We start from the raw sequence: 26074 nt of genomic DNA on the forward strand, positions 1-26074 counted from the left end.
CTATTCTGAAACATTTATTTCATGATGACTTTGTAATTTATTTTTCTGGTCTCAAAATTTTGGTATATTGCAACACATTTTCAAAGTCTGTCCTTGAAGAGAGAAATGTAGGATATATAAATGCACTAGGTACACACTAAAATTAGTGTGGCATGCTTTTCTAGACTTAGTAGAAGAGAAACATCACATGTCATATTATGAGATAACTAATGAAAAGTGATGAATCTTTCAGTGAATTTGGTAATTATTGATATATGTATTTAGAACCCATAGTACTCAACTCTGCAGCAGAAAACTTGGTATGATACATTTCCCTTAAATAATTTGTTGTAGAACATCAGCTTGCAGTTTCTTGATTCATATTTTAAAGTTGCTGTTATGTATCCTAAAAAAAATGTTAAAAAATATATAATAAGGGTTAAATAAATTTATAATAAGTATTTAGATAAGTAGAGATATATGGGCTTCATTTGTTCATGGAAATTTTTGGTCAATTTATTACTTTCTGATGTACTTTCCCATGACATACTTTGAATTTGTCTGCAGTTGCAGCTCAGCAAATATCATGCAAACTTAGAAATTAGCTAATATTTCCAAAAGGAATTTAATTGCAAGAGGATTACATTAAAAAAAGATAGAAAAATAATTGTATAGAACATTTTGATTTTCTTTCATGAATATTTATTATATATCTTCAGTTTGTGGAAAATAAACAATGACTAGGAATAAATCTCAGATATTTTCACCTGAAAAGTGGTAATCTAGTTCTTTCTATTTATAAAGCAATAATAGCATGTTGAGAGATGGACAATTCTGTCCTCAAACAGGAGTGGGTTGCCATGCCCTTCTCCAAGGGATCTTCCAAACCCAGGAATTGAAACAGGGTCTCCTGCATTTCAGGCAGATTCTTTACCAACTGAGCCACCAGGGAAGCACAAGAATACTGGGGTGGGTAGCCTATCCCTTCTTAAGGGGATCTTTCTGAACCAAGAATTGAATTGGGGTCTCCTGCATTACAGGCAGATTCTTTACCAGCTGTGCTACCAGGGAAGCCCTAAAACACTTTATACATATTGCTTAGTTATTTAATCTTAAAAAAAAAAATTATGTATTATGTCCCCAGTTGGGGGCTTCCCAAGTGGCTCAGTGGTAAAGAATCTGCCTGCCAATGCAGGAGATGCAGGGAATGCAGTTTGATTCCTGAGTCAGGGAGCTACCCTGGAGGAAGAAATGGCAACCCACTCCAGGGTTCTTGCCTGAAGAATCCCATGAACAGAGGAGCATGGTAAGATATAGTTCATAAGTTCGCAGAGTTGGACACAACTGAGCATGCACACACTATATCCCCATTTAAGAAATGAGGCTTTTGCATAACGAAGGAAACTATAAGCAAGGTGAAAAGACAGCCTTCAGAATGGGAGAAAATAATGGAAGCAATTAACAATGAATCAATCACAAAAATACACAAGCAGCTCAGGCAGCTCAATTTCAGAAAAAATAAAAGACCCAATCAAAAAATGTGCCAAAAAAGTAAACAGATATTTCTCCAAAGAAGACATACAGATGGCTAACAAACATATGAAAAGATGCTCAGCATCACTCATTATCAGAGAAATGCAAATCAGAACCACAGTGAGGTATCATCTCATGCGAGTCAGAATGGATGCTAGCCAAAAGTCTACAAACAATAAATGCTGGAGAGGGTGCGGAGAAAAGGGAACCCTCTTACACTGTTGGTGGGAATGTAAAACTAATACAGCCACTATAAAGAACAGTGTGGAGATTCCTTAAAAAACTGGAAATAGAACTGCCATATGACCCAGGATTCTCACTGCTGGGTATACACACCGAGGAAACCAGAATTGAAAGAGACACATTTACCCCAATGTTCATCGCAGCACTGTTTAAAATTGCCAGGACATGGAAGTAACCTAGATGTCCATCAGCAGATTAATTGATAAGAAAGCTGTGGTACAAATACACAATGGAATACTCAGCTATTAAAAAGAATGCATTCGAATCAGTTCTAATAAGGTGGATAAAACTGGAGCCTGTTATACAGAGTGAAGTCAGAAAGAAAAACACCAATACAGTATATTAAAGCATATATATGAAATTTAGAAAGATGGTAATGATGATCCTATATGCGAGACAGCAAAAGAGACACAGATGTAAAGAACAGTCTTTTGGACTCTGTAGGAGAAGGCTAAGGTGGGACGATTTGAGAGAATAGCATTGAAACATGTATATTATCATATGTGAAATAGATCGTCAATCCAGGTTCAATCCATGAGACAGGGTGCTCAGGGCTGGTGAGCTGGGATGACCCTGAGGAATGGCATGGGGAGGGATGCCGGGAGCCAGCATGAGGAATCCCACCCGTGACAAGGTCATGCGGCAGAGATCTGATGGGCAAGATCGAGTCAGATCTCGTTTTCCCCCTGGTATTTCCTGAGTGGGTACCCCCCAAAATAAGAATATGCCTGCCTGGAAAAACTCATCTCCAGGCTTTAGTCTTTTGCATTTGAAAGGGTGTTTCAATCCAAAAACCCCTCTGATGGCTTTTTAGCTTGCCTGCCAGACTCGTACAGCTGCGCATGTGATTGTTTGAGGCCTCCTGACTGCAGGAGGCACAGGAAGCTTAAAACATCCTAGGAATGTAGGGGCTTCTGAGGAGTCAAAACCATTAGAATAGGACTGATTAAAGGTTTAATTTGTTGAGCCAATACTTGCTGCCAAATTTTCATATCTTTTACTTGTTGATATAGTTGGTATATAGAGAAAACAAGTAGCAACATTAGATCTTTGAGTTAAGTACCTTCTTTGTTATAACCTACTGCATAGGTTATAGGGATGTAACTTTAGTGCTTTAAGGAGATGCAGATTAAAGAAAAACACTTCAGGGGAAACAACATTAACATTCATTAAGGAAGAGAGCCAAAAAGTGTTAGCAAGCCTCTTGGCCAGAAGATAATGTAAATCACCTGATTCCTTTTGTATACAAAAAGATATACAGAAAGAGTCTGGGCTGCTAACGCTACATAATTTTGTATTACCCATTGATCTCTATGTACAATCAAAAAGGTATAAAAGGCCTTTCTAGACAATAGAGGCGGGGCCAGTCATTGGAAGGACTGGTTTCTCCCATGTCTCCTCTTTACTCCTTTTCAGGCTGATCCCTTGGAACACGGAGGCTCACCATGTCTACTTACTTGTCCTGGCTTTTAAGATCCATAAGAGAGAGAGCCTAAGGCGGGGCACTCTCCAATATTCAAACGGACACCGGCAGCCTAACGTATATGGTACAAGTTCCTTGTCTGGAACTTTATTGGTTTTCCACATAAACCAAGTTAATCAGCCTCTATGCTCCACTTAATTTTCCTACTGTACTATTTTTTCCTAATCTAATCTTATGTTAATAAATAAATAAGTTTTTCCCTCGCCAACACTGTCCCCATTTCAAATTCCCTGGATCCGCTGGGGCTGGACCCGGCAGAGGGAGGTGGTAGTGGGGTTCTGGATGGGGAAAAGATGTACAACCATGGCTGATTGATGTCAAAGTATGACAAAAACCACTTCAATAATGTAAAGTAATTAGCCTCCAATTAAAATAAATAAATTTAAATTTTTAAAAAAATGAAGAAGGGAAAAACAACTTGGACAATATGCTAATCCAGATTTTCAGAGCATATCCAGAACCTTTATTAAAATTTTGAAGACATTTACTATTTTATCATTGAAAAACTTTACATTCAAATTAAATATGTTTACATACAATAGTTTATTGGATTAAATAAATGGCATGTGGAGGTGTATGTTAGAGATAATACTAGACTGTGAGAGATCCCTTTCTCATGACCATCACTTGTCTCTCCTTGTCTCAGCATGTGTGGTTTATATATCCCAGCCCTCCATATCCAGGACACCAGAAGTGGGATGTGTGAGGATCAGCACCTTGGGGAAGACCTAAACAGACCTAGACAGTTATTAAGGTTAACACCTGATGCCTGTCAGAATGGTTGTTGTTTCTGTTTGTCAGTGTAATTTTCCCACTTAGGGACCAAAAAATGTGCTGTCATAGTTTTGACTGGATGAAAAGTGGCTTTCTAAGAAAAAGGGTTTTCTATCTGCATATGAGAAGCAATAAGCACTAAATGCAGTCAATTCCTGGCTGTTTGGTATCTGTACACCTACATAGAGGTTTATAAACACTTTTTATATATAGTATCTAAATTAAGTTATTGTTATTATAATAGAAAACCGTTGCATACAATCAAGAACACACCTACTCAAAGACCACAACAAATCACTAGACTGAACTTTAAGTCTGAAACGTCTGGTTCTTTTCTGTTTCTCTCAATCCCAACCCTATGTGGCTACTCATATATGACTTTGAAATCTGTGAAAAAACAGAAAGATTCAATTATTCCAAACATTTTCAAATCAAAATGATAAAAGAGACACAGGATGTCTTCAAAGAAAATTCCCATTTAGAATAGTGGAAATAATAAGGAACTTTGGTGAATCCAGTCCAAATCTTATACAAAAAAAAAAAAAAAAAAAAATCACTCATTCATCTACTCAAGGATTCATATAAACAAATAATTATTGAACTTTGTATGTGCCAGGTATTATTCCAGGCACTAAGTAAAGGGTTGCTGTTATTCAATTGCCCCATTGTGTCAGACTCATTTTGACCCCATGGACTGCAGGACGCCAGGTCTTTCTGTCCCTCATCATCTCCTGAAGTTTGCCCAAGTTCGTGTTCATTGCATCGGTGATGCCATCCAGCCATCTCAACCTCTTACACCCTCTTCTTCTGCCCTCAAGTTTTTCTAGCATCAGGGACTTTTCCAATAAGTCAGCTTTTTGCATCAGATGACCAAAATATTGGAGTTTCAGCTTTAGCATCAGTCCTTCCAACAAGGATTCAGGGTTGATTTCCGTTAAAATCGACTGCTGTGGACTCCTTTATGTCCAAGCGACTCTCAGGAGTCTTCTTCAGCACCACAGTTTGAAGACATTAATTCTTCAGGGCTCTGTCTTCTTTATGGTCCAGCTCTCACAACTGTACATGACCACTGGGAATACCATAGCCTCAACTATATGGACTTTTGTTGGCAGAGTAATGTCTCTGCTTTTCAACACTAGGTATAGGTTTCTCATAGCTTTCCTGCCAAGAAGCAATTGTCTTCTGATTTCCGACACCAACTGCAGTGATTTTAGAGCCCAAGAAGAGTATATCTGTCACTACTTCCACATGTTCCCCTTCTATTTGCCATGAAGTAAGGATTGGGGGCAGGAGGAGAAGGGGACGATAGAGGATGAGATGGCTGGATGGCATCATTGACTCGATGGACGTGAGTCTGAGTGAACTCTGGGAGTTGGTGATGGACAGGGAGGCCTGGTGTGTTGCAATTCATGGGGTCGCAAAGAGTCAGACACGACTGAGCAACTGAACTGAACTGAATGAGGCCAGATGCCATAATGTTAGTTTTTTGTTTGTTTGTTTTGTTTTTAGTTACAAGCTGACTATCTGAGGTTGTTGATGTTTCTCCACTTATCTTGATTCCAGCTTGTAACTCAGCCAGCTTGGCATTTTGCATAATGTGCTCAACCTATAGATTAAACAAACAGGGTGACACCAGACAGGGCTTTCATACTCCTTTCTCAATTTTGAATCAACCAGTTGTTCCATACAAGGCTCTAACTGTTGCTTCTTCACATGCATACAGGTTTCTCAGGAGAGAGGTAAGATGGTCTTGTATTGCCATCTCTTTAAGAGCTTTCCACAGTTTGTTATGAAGTGAAGCACAGGAAAGAAAATAGCTAAGGTCTCTCTTGTCATTTGGGAAAAAAAATAAAAAAGACTAAGTAACTAACTATAGGAATACATATAATGTTATGAGGACAATGAAGCAAGGGAGTCATGGAGCAAGTAACTGGGGTGGGATCTGCTTTAGATATCACTGGTGATCGAGAAAGTCTCTGGATTCAAGAAACAGAAAGAGGGCTGGAGGATATAAGAGCACCATGGGCTGAAGCAGGCTGGCAGTGATGGTCTGAGAGGCAGGCAGAATTCTTACACTGAGAGGCTTTGTAAACCATATGTTAGCATTTGAGCTTTCATTTTTTAAAAAGGTTAATAGATTATTGTGGTCAAGTCTGAAGGAGCTAAGCTAAGTTAAAATACGTGGCTACTAAGGCAGAGACAAGGACAGATGTAACAGAAGGAAATATTTACTGTATAACAATAGGACCTGCTTAAAGGTTGAGCTAGATTTGAGGCCTAAATTATTTAGCATATGATGCTCTTTAAAGGGACATTTGTTAAGGGCACAATCATCTGTGTATAAGTAGAGCAAACTAGAGATCAATTGCATATACAATCACAAGTTTCATAAAGAAAATAAATGTTAGTGGCATGAGTTTGGGAACTATTAGCAAACATATTTGAATCACCAAGAGAGAGTGTAGACTTCTCTGATGACTCTGTGGTAAAGAATCTACTTGCCAATGTAGGTGACACGATCTTGATCCCTGGGACAAGAAGATCTTCTGGAGAAGGAGGTGGCAACCCACGTCTGCATTCTTGTCTGGGAAATCCCATGGATAGAGGAAACTGGTGTGCTATAGTCCATGGGGTTGCAAAGAGACAGACACCACTAAACAGCAGCAATAAAGAGAGTATATAGTGAAAAACACAAAGTCACCAAAAGTCTGCAAAACGTACTTCACTGGCAGAGGTTTACTTTTTGTTCAAGCAGTTTAGCTGGCCCAGATTCTACACAGTGAAGAGAACAAATGAGCCTATTTTCTTTCATGACTGCTTGTGAGAACATATTAGGAATTTCCTCTTTTATATGTCTAGTAATGCAGCAGCCAAATCCCAGTGGTTTCCTGACTCCAGTCATACTCAAAAGAGGAAAGGATTGCCCACATGGCTAGCACAAGAAACTAACCATGGAGCAGTGGAAATGTGAGGCCATGAAGGGAAGGGTGTCAACAATTGAAATTGTTCATGCTTGTTTGAAGGTTTATGTTCCAAATATAAAATCTGCTTCTGTTTCCTATTATACTGCATACATCTCTAATACATACATGTATAGATACAAATACAGATATAAATTACAGATAAATATCTATATTTATCTATATAAATATAAATATAGATGGACATTCCAGGTGGTTCTAGTGGTAAAGAAACCACCTGCCAATGTAGAATATGTAAGAGACACAGGTTCTATCCCTGGATTGGGAAGGTGCCCCAGAGAAGGGCATGGCAACCCACTCCAGTATTTATGCCTGGAGAATTCCATGAACAGAGGAGCCTGGCAGGCTACAGTCCATAGTATTACAAAGTCAGACATGACTGAAGTAACTTAAGCATGCATAGATACAGATACAGGTAGACTTATAGATCTAGATAGAGATACAGGCATAGATACTTTGCTTTACTGTCTCAAAAAAAAAAAAAAAAAGTGGCAACTAAGTCAAAGTACCTAATAAACACATCTTAATTTGATTTCTGAGTAGGAGAACATTAGTTTTGTTCCATTATTACTATAAATTTACATAATCTAGGGTTTAAATTTGAATAATAAAAATTAAGGATATTATAACACATTAGTGGCCTGGCCTCCAGGCCACTGGTGAAGTGAGGTGATATAAATTAACACATAATTAGTTGATTTGATAGAATCTTAAGAGTTGCTCTTGACCTTGGGTTTCCCATCTCCGACAAGCATGTCCAAACAGAAACTGGTTCTTTTAATGGCTTTCTCAAAGGATCAAAAAGTTTCAGAATAAGCATTACCATAATCCTTGATATCTTCTTCCCAATTCAATGTTGTAAGCACCAAAGTCTGTATGATTAGCAAGAGTATGAGGAATGAGCAGTCTTCCTTACCAGAAGAGTTAGCTTGTGGCTTCTACAATTTCCATTTTTTCCTTAGAGGACATTGATCCGTTCTTTTTCAGCTGCGACTTCTTGTTTTATCATGTATATTTTCTATTTATAAATATTGAAAACTGTAGCCTTTACTTGACATTTTGAAGCTACAGTTTAAACTAAGATAATTATAAGTTTATATAGAATAAACATTCTTATTTTCCATTTGTACAATCTTCTTTACAAAGTATTGCCATTGGAACAAAGTCAACTTTAAAAAATAAGCTATTTTTAAGATGAATTATTACTCAAACTTATCCCATTTTGAGATTTCCTGGCACTAACTTGGTGGAAGATGCAAAGTCTCAACATTCTGTGCCCTAAGATTCCCTATCTTATCTCTCTGTGACCATTAAAATGATGATTCACCAAAAGGCCAATTACAATTTTTGGAAAATTGGTAATAGATTAGTGACTTAGAATCATTCTAAAGGCCTGCTAAAGATCTTTGGCTGGAGACAAAGAGGTAGCCAACATGTTATCAATCTCTGACCTCCAAATGCCTAAATCAAATAGAAGCAATAAACCATGCCAAAAATAAGTAAAATATATGACTCAGAATTTATTATGCAATTCTAAATGTGCTAATGGTATTGAATATTCCTGCTCAGCAAGAGGAAAGCTTTCTAGGATATCAGGGCAAAATGCTCCAGGAAAATGGCCAATGAAAGAAGCTATTGGAAAAGTAGAGATCACTGTAGACGCATAATTTTATGGATCCAGGCAGAAATAATCTACCTAGGGTAGTTAAAGAAATGTGTCACTTGAGAAATATTGGAATTGGCTTATTATCCTACACCCTACCTTTAAGATCAGACACAAGGGTTTAATTAGTCAACTAAGTAAAAATGTTTAAATTGTGTGCACCAAGAAAGAAGTATGTTCATATGAAATGGAATCACCTCTCCAGTACCAGGAGAGACAAACTATCCTGGGTTATTATTAGAGTCAATTCAGAGATTATGCTTACACTCAAGAAAATTAAGACATCTCACACTGGATCTGTTTCATAGAGTTTGTTGTTAAGAAGACTTACTGTTTTAAATTTTAGTCTTCCCCAAATAAAATACCAATTAAATATCAATGCTTTATGAGTGCAATTAGACAAAATTTGTGTGTGATTTAAACATTGAAGAATATGTAAATAATTATAGCTTGAAAATATATTTGAAGAAGAGATTGAAATATGGAAAACCAACCTTATAATTTATTCAAGTATACTCTAAAGCTGTGATAATCAAAAGAATATAGTCTTTTCAAAGAAGGAACATCAAATAAAATGAGTAAAAAATAAATATAGGGATGCAAATTTATTTCCCCCTTTTTTTTTTTTTAATTAATCATTTTATGGACTGTGAGCTGCCAGGCATGGGGTGATGTCTCAGGAGAAGTTAAACACCTGGTATTGACTAATCGATGTCTTGTGATGTTTACCAAGCAGGGTGACTGGTAAGGAAGAGGTTTATCTTTGCAGGTTGTTCAAAATTCTTTAAGTATTTGAGAGAATTCACTGGATAGGAGCCTCTATTATTTAATTTTCACCATTGCTGTTACCAACAGGTGAAGGGGAGCATTTAGGCTTTTCAAAGATGCCTAGAATGCCCATCTCAGGAAATAAGACAATTCATAAACATGAAATGTGAATGATTCACTGAACGTCCTGTTCCTCTTGATTAGAAAGTGTTGTCTTCCAGTTACCATAGAGGAAAATTATAGCAATGAAAAGAAATAATTTAAAGGAAGCTAGAATCAATTATTCCGATTTGTTTCCTTAATTGTTAAAAGTTACTGACATTAGATATATGGCTTATAAATAACAATGAACTCTTTTACATCTCTTTTTTCGGAAGGAGTCCAAAAATGCTATTTTTGACCTTTTTTCCTTAATTATTATTTCATAAGGAAACAATTCTCTATGGATCTCTAAGAGTCTCTTGATATCTCATGAGCAGAGGTACTGGCTGCAGTTATCCTTTCAATGATTTTTGCATGGTGAACGGTCTTGGGATGGGAGAGAGGAGCAAAGGACATATTTGTTTGTTCTCCAAATTGTTAAATATAAACATAGTGTCCCCTCCAGTACAAAGGCCGGGAAGACACTGCCTCTGCAGACATTGCCTGACCTTCTTTATATCAGAGGACTTGGGGTTTGAGGAACCCATGCAAAAGCTGATATTAAACTACTGCTCTGTCTGTATTAATCTATCCTTTGTCTCTGATTCAGAAGTTTTGTATCTTCTGCCAGAATCCATGAACCTGTGGCAAGTTAAATTATTAGTTTGTAAATAAGGCTTTTCCAGGTGGCACAGTGGTAAACAATCTGCCTGCCAATGCAAGAGACTCAGGAGATGCAGGTTCTATCCCTGGGTTGTGAAGATCCCCTAGAAAAGGAAACAGCAACCCATTCCATTTTTTTTTGCCTAGAAAATTCCACGAACAGAGAAGCCTCGTGTGCTACAGTTTGTAGAGTCTCAAACAGTCAGATACAACTAAGCACTCACACATGCACACAAGGTAAATTCTCAGACCTTTCACAGTTTTTGACAGTGGATATTGTCATGAAATCATATAATAATTCATCAGAAATTTATCCAGGTAAATTCTTGATATTTTTTATTAAAAGACCAATACTCAGCATGAAAAAAATTCATTTTAATGTCATATTAGTTAGTACAAAGATAATTTGGTGATATTATTTGAAATCAATATTAGAACACATGTCCACTATCAGTCCTTGTTCTTTTGGATAAAAATCTAGAACTTGGAGGAATTCATTATCTAAAATAAAATACTCTTCTCTCATGTTAACCCCTTTTCTCTTCCTTGTCCTGCCCAGGTAAACCCAACTCACTTCAAAAAGCACTTGAAACTATGACTCTGGACACTAGAGTCTGCTCTTAGAAGTGAAAGTAAATTCATGCAGGTGGAAATGACCCCTGAGAGAGGGTAACAAAGGAAAAGCTGCTCATGCAAGGAATCTGAGGGAATCATTTAGGAACAAGGTAAAGGAAATACAGTCACAAAAAGAGACTGAACAAGAAACTTTTTTGAAAAAAGGACTGAAGTAGGACAGTGTAGTATCAAGGAAACAGAGAGAAAAAGGCATGAAAAGAACGTGGCAATTAGTGAGGTCAAACACTACAAGAAGGACAATTAGCCTGAGAACTCCAAGGAGGCCAGTGGGTTTGGCAATTAGGAGGTCACTGACGACATTTAATCTTCAAGTCACCACGTAAGTCAGCTAATAAAGACAAAGCTGTCTCGTGTCCCCAGTGTATCATCATGTCAGCCCTACAGTGAATGATATTATCCACAGGGTAACACTTAATGATGAGTACTATTGTGATTAAACCTTTATAGAATACTGATGGGAATGTTCGTTGCAACCCTTTAAATACCAACAGCATGATTAATACTCTAGAACAGACATGCAAGAAATAGATAGTGATTTGCCACTTATATGTCTGTCAAATTTTATATCACCCTTAAGGGTTTATTGATGTGAAATAAAGTGTATTTATGTGAAGAGTTAGTTCTCCTCTATAAGAAATAAGAAGCTATTAAAATAGTCCTATACATACAGGAAGTATTTTCTAATGTGCATATGTTGTTGCTGTTCTACAATTGCTAAAGCTATTGTTTCTATAATTTTAATTATTTTTAAAAACTATAATGACCATTGTCAAGTGGTAAACATATCTTTAATAAAGGTCACCTTTTTAATACATTAAAGATGTAATTATAGGCATTTTCCATATTAAGAAATTTAATTTTCTGTAACTATAACTATGTTCTTCTATTATGAAGGCATATTTTTTCAAAAATGTATAAATTTCTAGATTTCCCAAACTATCTGATATTTATTCTTAGACTTGTAAAGAATAACCTTTAAGTGCTAGAACTATAACATTATGTACAATAAATTATATACTTCGCATTACATACAGTAAATTGGTGAAACTATCTTGTTGGCTAAAATTTGCTTTACATGTCAAAAAGATTGTGTGTATATGTACTTATGTGATTGTGTGTGTGCATGTGTGTGTGTTTAGATCAAAAGTTTGCAAATGTGTCATTTGAAGAGACATGAAATGCTGTCTACTTCACCAGTCATAAGACCTCTGTCACAATTATCCTTGTTTTACATTATAGTAAAAACACAGTCCTAGATACAATACTCACAAATGGGCATAAATCTATTCTAATAACATTTAGTTTGCAAAAATAGTTTGAGGGTGGGAGCATTGATTTGGCCTAAGAGGCTGCAGGTTGCCAAATTATGTTATAGATGTATACTAGTTCATTCTTAGCAGTCCATTGTTCTTTAGAGTAACATTGAATCAAGTAGGTGTAAAGGACATCAAAACCTTTAAACTAAGTAATAGGAAAAGATGTGTACTTTCCAAATTAGAAAATGACTAAAAATGGCAAACTAAATAATCCACATAGTATATTACAACAAAATAAACATACAGCACATAAAACATTCAGAAATTTTGGTCCCAGCTAGTTTTTGTGATATCTATGTCACTATTTTAAAGTGCTTCTTCTTTTTCTTTTTTTTTTTTTTTTTTTAATTGATGAACAATAGAATAGACTACACCAAAAGACTAAGAGCTGCATGATGGCAGAGATCACCGGTTCCTTTATGACTGAGGATTTGCCATAGGAGATCAGGCCCTGAGCCTTTGGAGTGGGAGCACTGACTTCAAGACCCCAGACTACCAAAGAACTAACCCTAGGAAGTATTAAAGAGTAAGAACTCACACAAAGGAAACCACTTGAATATAAGACCACACATCATCCAACAAACAGTAGTACCCTGTGCAGGACACCTAAGTCGCTCAGTTGTGTCCAACTCTTTGCGACCCCATGGACGGCAGCCTACCATGCTCCTCTGTCCATGGGATTTTCCAGGCAAGAGTACTGGAGTGGGTTGCCATTTCCTTCTCCAGAGGATCTTCCCAACCCAGGGATCAAAACTGGGTCTTCCGTATTGTAGGCAGACACTTTACCATCTGAGCCAAAAGCAAACAAAAATACAAACCCAATCATCAGCAGACAGGATTGCCATCTCACTCAACCTTGCCTATAAGGGGAAAAACAAACAAACAAAAACTCAGCACAAATCTCACCCTACACAAAGCTTACACAAACCACTGGACCAACCTTAGGAAGGCAGAAACCAAAAGGAAGAATAACATTCAACCTTGAAGCCTGGGAAAAGGAGACCTCAAACACAATAAGTTGAAAAAGAAAAATAATGAAAAGGCAGAGAAATATTACACAAATGAAGGAACAAACTAGAAACACAGAAGTCCAAATAAATGAAGGCAAACTACCTGAAAAATAATTTAGAATAATGATAGTAAAGATGATGAAGAACCTTGAAAACAAAATGGAAAAAAAAATGCAAGAATCAATTAACAAAGACCTAGAAGAATTAAAGAATAAACATACAGAGACAAACACAATTACTGAAATTAAAAATACTCTAGAAGAAATCAGTAGCAGAATATCTGAAGCAGAAGAATGAATCAATGAACTGGAAGATAAAATAGTGGAAATAACTTCTGAAGAGCAAAATAAAGTAAAAAGAATAAAAAGAACTGAGGATCTCCTCAGAGACCTTTGGGACATCAAATGCACCAGCATTCAAAGTATAAAGGCCCTAGAAGAGGAAGAGATAAAGAAAGAGTATGAGAAAATTTCTGAAGCGATTATAACTGAAAATTTCCCCAACATGGAAAAGGAAATAGTCAATCAAGTCCAAGAGACACAAAGAGTCCCATACAGGATAAATCCGAGGAGAAATATTCCAAGACACATACTAATCAAACTAGCAAAGACTAAACACAAAGAAAGAATATTAAAAGCAACAAAGGAGAAGCAACAAGTAACATACAAGGGAAACCCCATACATTTAACAGCTGATCTGCAGAAACTCTGCAGACCAGAAGGGAATGGCAGGGTATATTTCAAATACTGAAAAGGAAAAATCTACAACCAACATTACTATACCTGGTAAGGATCTCATTCAAAACTGATGGAGAAATCAAAAGTTTTCAGACAAACAAAGTTAAGAAAATTCAGTACCATCAAACCAGCTTTACAACAAATGTTAAAGGGACTTATCTAGTCAAGAAATACAGGAGAAGAAAAAAGAGCTACAAAATCAAACTCCAAATAAGAAAATGGCAATAGGAACATATATATCAATAATTACTTTAAATATAATTGGATTAAGTGCTCCAAACAAAGGACACAGACTGGCTGAATGGATACAAAAACAAGACCCACATATATCCAGTCTACAAGAAACCCATTTACGACCTCAAGACACATATAGACTGAATGTGAGAGGATGGGAAAATATATTCCATGCAAATGGGAAGCAAAAGAATGCTGGAGTAGCAATCCTCATATCAGACAAAGTAGATCTTAAAATAAGAATATTACAAGAGATAAGGAAGGACACATAATGATCAAGGGATCAATTCAACAGGACAACATAACAATTGTAAATATCTATGCATTCACCATAGGAGCACCTCAATACATAAGACAAACTCAATACATAAGACAAACAGATGTAAAAGGAGAAATTGGCAGTAACACAATATTAGTAGGAGACTTTAACACCCCACTCACACCAATGGACAGATCATCAAAACAGGAAATTAACAAGGAAACAAGTCTTAAAGGAAATGCAGAACAATACACCTTCTTCTCACGTGCACATAGAATATTCTCCAGGATAGATCACATCTTGGGTCACAAACAAACTTCTGTAAAGTTAAGAAAATTGAAATAATATCAAGTATCTCCTCCAACCACAACACTGTGAGACTAGATGTCAATTACAAGAAAAGAACTGTAAGAAACACAAACACATGGAGATTAAACCACACATTTCTAAATAACCAACAGGTCACTGAAGAAACCAAAAGGAAAACCAAAAAAATTTCTAGAAACAAATGACAATGAAAACATGACAACTCAAAACTTACAGGATGCAACAAAACCAGTTCTAAGAAGGAAGTTTATAGCAATACAATCCTACATCAGGAAACAAGAAAAACATTGAATAGACAACTTAACTTTACACCTAAAACAACTGGAAGAATAACAACAACAACAAATAGTAGAAGGAAAGAAATCATAAAGATCCAGCAGAAATAAATGAAAAAGAAATGAAAGAAACAATAGTAAATATTAATAAAAGTAAAAGCTGGTTTTTCTGAGCAGACAAATAAAATTGACAAACCTCTAGCCAGATTCATCAAGGAAAAAGGAGAGAAGAATCAAATCAACAAATTAGAAATGAAAAAGGAGAGGTTAAAACAGACAAAGCAGAAATACAAATGATTATAAGATACTATTATAAACAGCTATATAACAATAATGCAGAAGGCAAGGTCAACCCACTCCAGTACTCTTGCCTGGTAAATCCCATGGACGGAGGAGCCTGGTAGGCTGCAGTGCATGAAGTCAGTAAGAGTCGGCCACAACCGAGTGACTTCACTTTCACTTTTCACTTTCCTGCATTGGAGAAGGAAATGGCAGCCCGCTCCAGTGTTCTTGCCTCGAGAATCCCATGGATGAGGGAACCTGGTGGGCTGTCGTCTATGGGGTCCCATAGAGTCGGACATGACTGAAGTGACTTAGCAGCAGCAGCAACAGCAGTATATGACAATGAATGGATAACCTGGAAGAAATGGACAGGTTCTTAGAAAAGTTCAATCTTCCAAGACTGAAACAGGAAGAAATAGAAATTATGAACAACCAAATTACAAGCACTGAAATTGAAGCTTTGATCAAAAATCTCCTAAGAAACACAATTCCAGGACCAGAGAATGTTTCACAGGAGAATGCAAATTGATATAGTCACAATGGAAGATGGTATGCAGTTTCCTTAAAAAACTAGGAATAAAATCACAGTATGACCCAGGAATCCCAGTCCTAGGCATATACCTTGAGGAAACGAAAATTGAAAAAGACACATGTATCCCACTCTTCATTGCACCACTATTTACAATAACTAGGACATGGAAGTAACCTAGATGTCCATCAACAGATGAATGAATAAAGAAGTTGTGGTGCATATACACAATGGAATATTATCCAGCCATAAAAAAGAACACATTTGAGTCAGTTCTAATGAGGTTGATGAACCTAGAACCTATTATACAGAGTGAAATAAGTCAGAAAGAGAAAGATAAATATCATATTCTAACACATATATATGGAATCTAGAAAAATGGTACTGAAGAATTTAGTTACAGGGCAGCAATGGATAAACAAACGTAGAGAATAGATTTATGGAATGAGGAGAGGGGAGGAGAAGGTAAGATGTGTGGAAAGAGTAACATGGAAACTTACTTTACCATATGTAAAATAGGTAGCCAATGTGAATTTGCTATATGGCTCAGGAAACTCAAACAGAGGCTCTGTGTCAACCTAGAGGGGTAGAATGGGGAGGGAGATGGGGAGAGGTTCAAAAGAGTGGGGATATATGTATACCTATGGCTGATTAATGTTGAGATATGACAGAAAACAACAAAATTCTGTAAAGCAATTATCCTTCAATTAAAAAAAATAAATTTAATTTTAAAAATTCAAAAAAAAAATGCAGAAAGATGACAGAAGTGATATCAGCATCTCCAGTTAAGGTACAAATGAACAAAAATATACTATGATAATTTATGTTTTCAAATCAAAATTATTTCTAAGAATATCATATATGGAAAATAGAGGTATAACAATCATAAAAGTATGAGTGTATATCAACTAAATACAGCCTTATAAAAGATTAAATTACAAGCTAAGTGAAATAATAATATTAATTAATTTTCCAAAAAAAGATAGAATGAAAGAATAAATACACTCTAGAGAAAAATAGGGATAAATGATTTTCCAACAAGAATATTTGTGTTCCAGGTGTTGTAAGAGCTAATCCTACTTAAATGTGAAAAATAAATTTACACATGTTTACTGGATATGTGAGCAATAAAATAAATTTTAAAACAAAGAATAAAATTTTATATATTTTACCTTTTGGAAAGTATTCTTAAAAATGTGCACTGGATGTTTGCAAGAATGGAATTTATACTAGTCCCCCACATAATTCTTCAATAGTTCCATAATATTTAACTTGTATTTGCTTTTCCATTTAGGTGATGTGTCTGTGTCCTCATTGGGTCTTTCTTTCTGCCTAAAGCTCAGTCAGGAGGCTAGAAGTAGAGCTGCACCTTGGATGCAAGTTGTGATCTTGGGAGGAGAGGAGCAAGACAGTGGAAATCTAGACCTTTTATGAGGCTGCTTCCCCAGCCCTTCTGTCATCTCCATCTTTCACTCCTGAAAAGCAATCAGATAAGCAAGCAGACAGCAATAACTATTTTCGGTTGACCTATAACATTATGCTGTGTGCTAAGCCTTGCAATTGTGATTCATGACTGAAAGAGTGTTGGGGACTTTTATTTAAGTTCCATTTGCAGCTAGAGATGAAGTATTCTATTATCACTGCACATTTACATCCTGACACTAAATAAATTCAACTGGATGCAAAGAAAGTTTGTGGGGCTTCCTGCCTATAGTTCTGCTCTCAGAGATCTCAGAACACAAACAAGCAGGGCAGCCACCATCTCTTCCTTTCTTGTAAGAGTTTTCTGTTACTTTGCAGCCTCAGAAAGAGTGTACTATGAGAAGTGTGGTCCAGGCACCAGATTTCCAACAACCTAGAAATTACACATCTGAGGGCAATGGATGACATTCCAGTTATTTTAGTTATAAACATGTTAAAGTTTTCAGTGAGGGAGCAAATAGTAGAAGAGTAACTACAGATTGCAGAGTTTAACTTCAAGCAACAGAATTGCATTTTAAATTTTTTCTAGATATACATCTTCTTTATATGAAATCTGCATTATACATTCCATTCTGTCATAGGTACTTGGTAAAACATTTCACAGACACGGATAACAACAAGCTTATAAATTATGGTTTTTGAATTTGTGCATGATTCTTTAAATTTAGGGGCACAAATAGAAACTTTAGGAGCACTAATAGAAATTATCAGGTTTGCCTGATGAGACATTTCTAAATGTACCTTTTGATCCAGCCATTTCACTCTTAGGTATCTATCCAAAGGTGAAGAAAACACTTTGTTCTAAAAGTTCATAGCAGCATCATTTATAATATCTAAAATATAAAAACATTTTGAATGTTGATCAACTGATCAATTTTATTATTGTAGATAAATAAAATATACTATGTCTGCACAGTGGAGTATGATTTTAAAAAAGAAACAAACAAACAAACAAAACCTATCTCAGGCTACAGCATGACAAACCTCAAAACATTAAAAATCTCACCTGCAGTGCAGGAGACACTTGTGTTGTGGGTTCAATCTCTGGGTTGGAAAGATCCCCTGGAGTAGGAAATGGCAACCCACTCCAGTATTCTTGCCTGGAAAATTCCATGGACAGAGGAGTCTAGTGGGCTACAGTCCATGCGGTTGCAAAGAGTCATCAGACACAACAGAAGCAACCAAGCACATCCACGCATATGCCTGCAAAGTGGAGAGCTATTTAAAAAAAATACTATGTCACACATACGACAGATCTGAAAAACATTATGGTAAGTGAAAGAAATCAGATGCAATAGATCACATATTATTTGATTTCATTTATATAAAAAGTCAGAAAAGGAAAATCTATAGACCCAGGATACAGATTTGTGCCTTAAGAGGGCTGAAGGTGAGAACAGGGAATAGATGCAAGGAACATTTTCTGGTGATATAAACAATAATCAATGACTATTGTATTGTACAACTAACACTTGTGCATTTCACAGTTTATGAATTAAGCATTACTAAACGGAGTTGGTGATGGACAGGGAGGACTGGTGTGCTGCGATTCATGGGGTAGCAAAGAGTCGGACACGACTGAGCGTCTGGACTGAACTACAACAATCTAAAACCCATCATAAGAAATAAACTACTGCAACAACTTTTCTTTCTCTACACAATTATTTTGCATGTTATCTTGTATTAGAAATAAGTACTTCCCTGTGAGTAAATTCTAATTTAAAGCAAGATATTATTTCTTTGAGGACAGAGACTCATTGGACACTTCATTTTCTGGCCTCCCATGTGTCAGATTCTTACATATAATAGTCTCGATGATTGGCCACTTACTATTTGTGGAGCCATAGGCTAAATCATCAGAGACTGGTAGCATTCCAACATAGGCTCAGGAAAGTATGAAACTTGGCCACATTGATTAAAACTCAAACTGAGATTTAAACTGAAATTGTACTATCATGTAAGAAACGAATCACCAGTCTAGGTTCAATACAGGATACAGGATGCTTGGGGCTGGTGCACTGGGATGACCCAGATAGATGATATGGGGGGTTGGTGGTGGTGGGAGGAGGGTTCAGGATTGAGAACTCATGTACACCCGTGGTGGACTCATGTCAATGTATGGCAAAACCAATACAGTATTGTAAAGTAAAATAAATAAATAAATAAAAATAGAGAGCAAAAAAGAAAGAAAAAAAAACATGCTTTTCACAAAAGCAAAACCATATTAAAAATAAATAAATAAATATGTGGCATCTGAATTTGAGATAAATCAAATATTCATTATACTAAGCGTGTGCCATAAGGTGAGGGCCAAAACTCAGCTCTTAAATTTTAAGATAAACCCAGTAATGGAGTGGTATTGGGATATGAAGTAAGCAGGATTCAAGAGTAGAAGCTGATGTGATCCTTGTGTTCTCAAGTCTGTCTGACTATCTGGGCCTCAAGAGTCTAGGCAGCAAGTTCTCAGAATTAGGTTTAGGACAGCAACTCTGATCTTTGAAAGTAAGCTGGAACCCCACTATGAAGGACAGGGTTGAAACAACAGGGGATTTTGTTTGGAAGGACTCAAAACTCATCTCTATGGTTATGTGACTTTAGACAAGGTTCAGTTTAGTTCAGTCGCTCAGTTGTGGCCGACTCTTTGCGAACTCATGAAACGCAGCATGCCAGGCCTCCCTGTCCATCACTAACTCCCGGAGTCCACGCAAACCCATGTCCATTGAGTTGGTGATGCCATCCAACCATTTCATCGTCTCTTGTCCCCTTCTCCTGCCCTCAATCTTTCCCAGAATTGGGGTCTTTCCAAATGAGTCAGCTCTTTGCATCAGGTGGCCAAAGTATTGGAGTTTCAGCTTCAACATCAGTCCTTCCAATGAACATCCAGGACTGATCTCTTTTAGGATGGACTGGTTGGATCTCCTTGCAGTCCAAGGGACTCTCAAGAGTCTTCTCCAACACCACAGTTTAAAAGCCTCAATTCTTCAGCATTAAGATTTCTTTATAGTCCAACTCTCACATCCATACATGACCACTGGAAAAACCATAGCCTTGTCTAGATGGACATTTGTTGACAAAGTAATGTCTCTGCCTTTTAATATGCTGTATAGTTTGGCCATAACTTTCCTTCCAAGGAGTATGTGTCTTTTAATTTAATGGCTGCAATCACCATCTACAGTGATTTTGGAGCCCCCCAAAATAAAGTCAGCCACTGTTTCCCCATCTATTTGGATGAAGTGATGTGACCGGATGCTATGATCTAGTTTTCTAAATGTTGAGTAAAAAAGCCAATTTTACTCTCCTCTTTCACTTTCATCAAGAGGCTCTTTAGTTCTTCTTCACGTTCTGCCATAAGGGTGGTGTCATCTGGATATCTGAGGTTATTGATATTTCTCCCAGCAATCTTGATTCCAGCTTGCACTTCTTCCAGTCCAGCGTTTCTCATGATGTGCTCTGCATATAAGTTAAATAAGCAGGGTGACAAAATAGAGCCTTGATGTACTCCTTTTCCTATTTGGAACCAATCTGTTGTTTCATGTCCAGTTCTAACTGTTACCTCCTGACCTGCATATAGGTTTCTCAAAAGGCAGGTCAGGTGATCTGGTATTCCCATCTCTTTAAGAGTTTCCCATAGTTTATTGTGATCCACACAGTCAAAGGCTTTGGCATAGTCAATAAAGCAGAAATAGATGATTTTCTGGAACTCTTTTGCTATTTCAATGATCCAAAGAATATTAGCAATTTGATATCTGGTTCCTCTGCCTTTTCTAAAACCAGCTTGAACATCTGGAAGTTCACAGTTCACATATTGCTGAAGCTTGGCTTGGAGAATTTGAGCATTACTTTACCAGCTTGTGAACATGAAAGTGAAGTCACTCAGTCATGTCCGACTCTTTGTGACCCCATGAATTGCAGCCCACCAGGCTCCTCCATCCATGGGATTTTCCAGGCAAGAGTACTGGAGTGGGTTGCCAATTCCTTCTCCAGTGAGATGAGTGCAATTGTGCAGTAGTTTGAGCATTCTTTGGCGTTTCCTCTCTTTGGTATTGGAATGAAAACTGAGATTTTTCAGTTCTAGACCACTGCTGATTTTTCCATATTGCTGCCATATTGAGTACAGCACTTTTACAGCATCATCTAGACAAGGTACTTAGCTTCAAAACTCTGTTTTCTCATGTGTAAAGTGGATTTGATTTATATTTGTATAATATAAAGCATTCACAAGGCATCTTATATGTAATGAGTGAACATTTATTATTATTATTATTGCTAGAAATTTGGTCAGGTGAAAACAAGCTCAGGATCTTGTCATTGGAAAAATCCAATAAACAAATAAGCCAATCGCTGAAGTTGAAGCAGAAAAGTGATTATTTGGAAGATGAATACAAAGTTAACATGATCCTCAGCAGTAGGATTGAGGAAGTAATTTTCATAAAACATGCATATATTCAGTCTTGGGACCTACAATATAAATAATCAGTGATGCTAAATGGATAAATATTTCACAGCAGCATCAATGGGTATTGTTTGCCTTTATAGGTCAATGGCATGTGTTAAATATCAATCTTGCACAACCTGTACATGGATGTTTTATACAAGATTTATTCATAATTGCTAAAATTTAGAAGCAAACCAGATGCCCTTCAATAGAGGAATTAATAAACAAATTGTGATACATAATGGAATATTGTTGTTGTTCTTCGGTCACTAAGTCATGTTTGACTCTTTGCAACTCCATGAACTGCAGCGTGCCAGGTTTCCCTGTCCTTCAGTATCTCCCTGGGTTTGCTGAAGCTCATGTGCATTGAGTCAGTGATGCCATCCAACCATCTCACCCTCTGTCCACCCCCTCACCCAACAACCTTCTCCTCTTGCCCTCAATCTTTCTCACCATCAGGGTATTTTCCAATTAGTCAGTTTTTTGCATCTGGTGACCAACGTATTGGAGCTTCAGCTTTAGCACCAGTCGTTCCAATTAATATTCAAGGTTGATTTCCTTTAGGATTGATTGATTTGATTCCTTTGCTGTCCAAGGGACTCTCAAGAGCCTTCTCTAGCACCACAATTTGAAAACATCAGTTCTTCAGCACTGAGTGTTCTTTATGGTCAACCTCTCACCTCCATACATAACTACTGGAAAAACCATAGCTTTTACTTTATAGACTATTATGCAGGCTTAAAAATGAACTATCAAGCAATGGAAAAAAAGGGAAGTTGCATGCACTAAGTTAAACTAGTCATTTAGGAAAAAAAAGCACATACTATATGACTCCAGCTATATAATACTCTTAAAAAATTAGGAATATGGTTTTAAAAAAATCAGTAGTTGCAGAGATGGGAGGAATGAAAATGTAGAACATCAGATATTTTTTAGGACATTGAAACTACTTTGCATGATATCATAATGGTTGGTGCATGTCATCTCACATTTGCCAAATCTCAGAGAACTTACGAAACCAAAAGTGACCTCTACTGTAAATTCTGTGCTTTTATGAAAGTGTCAGTCAGTCAGTTCAGTCACTCAGTCATGTCCAACTCTTTGTGACCCCATGAATTGCAGCACGCCATGCCTCCCTGTCCATCACCAACTCCTGGAGTTCACTCAGACTCATGTCCATTGAGTCAGTGATGCCATCCAGCCATCTCATTCTCTGTCGCCCCCTTCTCCTCCTGCCCCCAATCCCTCCCAGCATCAGAGTCTTTTCCAATGAGTCAACTCTTCGCATGAGGTGGCCAAAGTACTGGAGTTTCAGCTTCAGCACCATTCCCTATAAATAAATCCCAGGGCCAATCTCCTTCAGAATGGACTGGTTGGATTACTTGCAGTCCAAGGGACTCTCAAGAGTCTGCTCCAACACTGCAGTTCAAAAGTATCAATTCTTTGGTGCTCAGCTTTCTTCACAGTCCAACTCTCACATTCATACATGACCATTTAAAAATCATAGCCTTGACTAGATGAACCTTTGTTGGCAAAGTAATATCTCTGCCTTTCAGTATTCTATCTAGGTTGGTCATAGCTTTCTTCCAAAGAGTAAGTGTCTTTTAATTTCATGGCTGCAGTCACCATCTGCAGTGATTTTGGAGCCCCAAAAAATAAAGTCTGACACTGTTTCCACTGTTTCTTCATCTATTTCCAATGAAGTGATGGGACCAGATGCCATGATCTTCGTTTTCTGAATGTTGAGCTTTAAGCCAACTTTTTCACTCTCCACTGTCACTTTCATCAAGAGGCTTTTTAGTTCCTCTTCACTTTCTGCCATAAGGGTGGTGTCATCTGCATATCTGAGGTTATTGGTATTTCTCCCGACAATTTTGATTCTGGCTTGTACTTCTTCCAGTCCAGCATTTCTCATGATGTACTCTGCATATAAGTTAAATAAGCAGGTGTAGGTTCATTAATTATATCATGTACCATTCCAGTGTGGGATGTTTGCAAGGAGGAGGCGCTGTGTGTGTAGAGGCAGCTGTACATGGGAATTCTCTGTACCTTAAGCCATTAAGGTCATGGTAGTTTGTTATAGCAGCCATAGGAAAACTAATACAGTTTGCACAGTTCTTTGAAACACAATTCTATCAAGCTATTGAACCTAAAATGAAAGTGTTAAGCTGGCACTTTCTCTCTTCTCCCAACTTTTTCTTTTAAGGAATATTCCTAGAAACAGTATTCTTCTAGGAAAAGGAGAAAATTTCATAATTTTATGAATCTATCATAAGTCAATTCATCTCAGTGCTATACCAGATTGGTCCTAAATTATGCCTCAATCTTTGAATCCTGAGGTTACTGGTGTATGTGTGTTTGGGTGTGTGTGTTTTCTGCTTTGATTTACACAGTTGGTCCAACATAGGACTCCAGTGCATGTAGAAAATAAAATGAATGTGCAATACAAAGATGCCCTTGCCAAAGGAGTCATTTCTGTGTACACATGCTCTTTAATGAGCATTTCCTCTCATTTATTTGAGAAGAGTAATAGAGACTTCCTTTTTTTTTTTCAGTCAACTAAATCAAATCCTCATATCTCCTAGTCTTTCAATTATTTTTATTGCTTGCTCTACTCCTCTCTCCAATTTATTTTTGCCCATTTAAAACTGGGAAACTAACCAGTGAATTTAGTTTGCATTAGCGTGTGCCTTCACCATACAGACGAGGCATACAGCTTGTCAGTATCATCAGAGAATTCTTTAGTTTGCTTTGTCTGATTAGTAGTAAGACTTGATTTTTAAATAATCCCAATAACATATAAACAAACAGATAAATGCTATCTTTTGAAACAATTATAGTGAGCCAAACACTTATTCTGATATTTGCACTGCTCTAAACAATTTCAAATTCCCTTTACAACAATTGCCTGCAAGTTAGATTTCAGGTTAAACAATAAAATAATCATCTCACTATTTGTGAGCACAATTTATTTGACTTTGGACAACAACAATATCTTTTATCAGATATCAATTTTTGTCCATCTATAAAACCTTAATCTATATTTTGTAGGATTTCATTTGATATGTTTGAGGATATTTTAAACCAAGATTTTGTGTTAAAATGATATAGTATTTCTTCTGGTAATAGTTAAGTAGAAACTATTTCCTCTTGTAGAAAAGTCCTTAGACTCAGTCAGGAATCCTGGTCCTGGGGCCTCAGGGAATCTCTACACTTTGGAAAGACTCCCTGGAATTTTCCAAGTCCTTCTCCTGTTCTGGGGTTTGTGGCCTCGGTGTGGTCTGGGCAGGGATCTCTGAGCACCTACCAGGAACATGTGCCAGATCCTGTTTGTCTCTGAGGTGTGCTCTCTCTCTTTCTACTGCCCTTGTTTTTAGGAACATCCAGATGCTCAGGAGATGGAGAGTTGACACCTGTGATCTGGCACCCCACCAGAGTGGCACTGATACACTGGCTTGGAGTACCACTAGCTTACCTAGAGGGCCTACTGCTGGATGCTGGCATGGACAGTTTGTGTATAGGTGGACATGTTGATCCTTACCCACAATGCCGAGTTCAGTCACCCTCTGTGTGGACTGTATCCCCTGTCAGGCCAACTAGAGTCTTTTGCTCTGCAATGCCCACAGTGGTGCTGACATTGGATTCTCTTAAGTGGTCTTAAGCCACTGGGGGATGAAGGAAAGACTTGGTTCTAATTACTCTGATGATGGCCCTGCCAGCTCTCCCTACTCTGTAGTGTATGGTGGCTGGGGACCTCAGCAGCTGCCTGGAGAAGCCTATAGAATTCAAGAAAAGAGGTAATTGGGAAGTGCATTTTTATATATTTACATTATAAAATCTGAGGAGAAATTTTTCACATAACAAGAAACAGTTTACATTCATATGTTAATGCATGTTTTGGACAGAACTTGCACTTGGGGATCATCATTAACCAAAAACAGTAAAAGCCTTTGAGAGAGTCATTGCTGCACAGTAGACAAAATGGATGAGGTGTCAGAGTAACAATGTGACCAGCACCTGAGTGACATCTATTGAAAAAAATAAAGGGCTAGAGGTTCTGTACTATTCAGCAAAAACAGGGCCCAACAAACTAGGGAGTGAGTAATATGAGCACTACCATCTTTTTCTTAGGGAAAGACAGGAAGTATGAAGAAATGGTGTAACTGGTAATAAAAAAAAACACATAAAGAGATGGTCCCTGTACCTGACAAGGAGATGTGCTTGGACACTATGAATTCCTCATCTTTGATGGTTGGACATTAAAAAAATATGTAAGATAAGCATGTTTACAGCTTTTGAAACTTTATACACCTTTTTACTCTTC

The sequence above is a fragment of the Oryx dammah genome, unplaced genomic scaffold (assembly GCF_014754425.2).
Source record: "Oryx dammah isolate SB20612 unplaced genomic scaffold, SCBI_Odam_1.1 HiC_scaffold_18, whole genome shotgun sequence".
Lineage (NCBI taxonomy): Eukaryota > Metazoa > Chordata > Mammalia > Artiodactyla > Bovidae > Oryx > Oryx dammah.